The sequence below is a fragment of the Empidonax traillii genome, unplaced genomic scaffold (genome assembly GCF_003031625.1).
Source record: "Empidonax traillii isolate 1590-97213 ecotype Southwest subspecies unplaced genomic scaffold, ASM303162v1 scaffold446:size905785, whole genome shotgun sequence".
In the NCBI taxonomy this organism is placed as follows: domain Eukaryota; kingdom Metazoa; phylum Chordata; class Aves; order Passeriformes; family Tyrannidae; genus Empidonax; species Empidonax traillii.
In genome coordinates this window covers 624,289-626,617 of record NW_020955639.1, presented here as the reverse complement: position 1 = coordinate 626,617, position 2,329 = coordinate 624,289, and the positions used below count along the sequence as shown (strand labels likewise).

Below are 2,329 nucleotides of genomic sequence, written 5' to 3'. Positions count from 1 at the left end.
CTCCTTAGGCTAGCTCAGCTCCTTTAGCCCTTTGCATCTTTTGATTTCTATAAACCTATGAGTGTGTTTTTTCCCTCTTGAAGAAAAAAGAAAATAGACTGAAACAAAAGAAGTGAACGTTTAGTATTTTCTCATTTTCTTCCATTCATTGCAGCCTACCACGTGAGTAGGTCCTGTCTGCAATTGTCATATAAACAGCTTTTGGAAATCTAATAGAAATTATTTCAAAATTCCTTTGGGATAGAACTTTTTCTCTGAAACAGTTGACAAGAATCAGGTTTCACCTATAAAAGGAATCTGAGCCATGGGATTGACAGTGATTAATTACATCACCAAAATTGGTGATCTGAAAGAGCACTCAGACAGTGAGTCTTCCTAGGAGGTGCTTACCTCTCAACTTTGATGTATCATCTGAAGGAACCAGCCACTGGCTCTATAGTGAACCATAGCTTGTGTGCATTCCTAAAGCTCTGCTGGAGTAACACTTCTTCCTTTGGCTGCTTTGTCTCTCAGTCAGTTCCTGGTGCTGTGCCCACTCCTAGAGAAATCACTAACATCTCGTATTGGTTCTCTGTCCTCAGTTCGCACCATGGCTCAACTGCTTTGTTTGACACACAGAATCACAGAAAGGCTAAGGTTGGCAGGGACTTCTGGATGCCAGATATGGTCCAATCCCATTGCTCAAGCAGGAGCACCTGGAGTCAGTTGTTCAGGACCGTGTCCAGATAGCTTTTGAATTTCTCCAAGAATTGAGACTCCACAGACTCTGTAGGCAATCTGTGCCAGTGCTCGGTCACCCTCATAGGGAAAAAGGGTTTCCTAATGTTTAGAGAGAACCTTGCATGTGTCTGTTTATGCCTATTGCCTCTTGCCCTGCCACTGGGCACCACAGAGCACTTCCTCTATTCTATCTGCATGCTCCCTTCAGCTATTTATATATATGTATAAGACTACCCATACTAGCCCTCAGTTCTGCAGGCTAAATAGCTCTTCTAGTCTGTCTTCCTGGCAGAAGTGCAGCACTTTATCCATCTTGTGGCCGTTTCACTGATTTCTCCCCAATATTCCCTTGCCTGTCCAGTACTGAGGAGTCCAGAACTGCACACAGACACTGCTCCAAGCGTGGCCTCGCCAGTGCCAAGTAGAAGGGAACCTTCCTCTGCCTCTGGGCAGTACTTTGTCTAACAAAGCCAAGTCCACCCTTGGCTCTCATTCCTGCAGGGGTACCTTGCTGGATCATGTGCCATGTGGTGCCCACCAGGACTCTCCTGTCCTTTCCTGACAATGCAGGTTTTCAGTGTCTGTGGGGGTGCATTATTTTGCCTATCTCTCCCTGTTAAGCCTCACAAGGTTCCTGGTGACCCATTACTCCATGTACTCGAGGTTCCTGTGGATGGCAGCACTGCACCTCTGGGAAAGGTGTCAAAAATGCTCATGCGTTGGCCGGGAATCGAACCCGGGTCAACTGCTTGGAAGGCAGCTATGCTCACCACTATACCACCAACGCTGCTGTGCTTACAAGTCTCTGCTTGATTCCCTGCATGGTTTCCAAGTTTCCTCCATTCCAGGTTTAACCACAGGGCTCATTAACCACCCACCACAAGCACAACAAAGGACTACTGAGGGAAACATTCGAGTTCTCTCCACAGCTGCCAAGATTACTAAAAAATTAGAAACTTGTTTGTTTGTTTGTTTCTTCTAAACATTGACAAAAACTAAGGTCTTGTTCAGTGAAACATTTTCAAGGTCCTGATGGGTTTAAAAGATATTCCAAAAGGAAGGACTAAAACCTTCAGAAATGTAGATAATAGTGCAATCGGAAAAAAAAAGGCCAGCTAACAGCTCCCATCTGATGAAACAAGCATCCTCATTTCACCAATTTTAGTAAAAGAAATAGTCTTGTCAGCATTAACGTTGAACTATTATGAGATCTTTATTTCATATCTGAAAAATTAGGTGGAAAAAATTATAACAAACAACATATGTTGTCCTTTCCATCTTCTCATTATTATCCAAAGAAACATAAGATCACAAGGAAAATGTAGTTAAAATAAACTAAGTAAATTTGCAAAAAGTTGATATTTGAAAGAGGATTATCTGAATCACAAGTCTGAAATTAGGACCCCAAATTTAGGTACATTTTTATACCACAGTGTACGGTGAAAAGTTTTTTTCTACTGTAGTTGATAGAGCCAACAAACTACCTCAGACAAACAAAAACTCAGAAACTATGAGGATAGCCTAAGAATGATCCAGGGCATTCTAGAGCATCTGTGATTACACTTCTGAGAATGTCCTTCTGGTTCTTAACCTGCAGGAATGTATTGCT

General features: G+C 42.6%; 1 non-coding gene across 1 annotated transcript; it reads right to left on the bottom strand.

Moving 5' to 3' along the window:
- Positions 1 to 1,435: 1,435 nt before the first annotated feature.
- TRNAG-UCC lies at positions 1,436 to 1,507 on the bottom strand. Its single transcript has one exon. It is a non-coding gene; the product is annotated as a tRNA-Gly (tRNA).
- Positions 1,508 to 2,329: the final 822 nt, after the last annotated feature.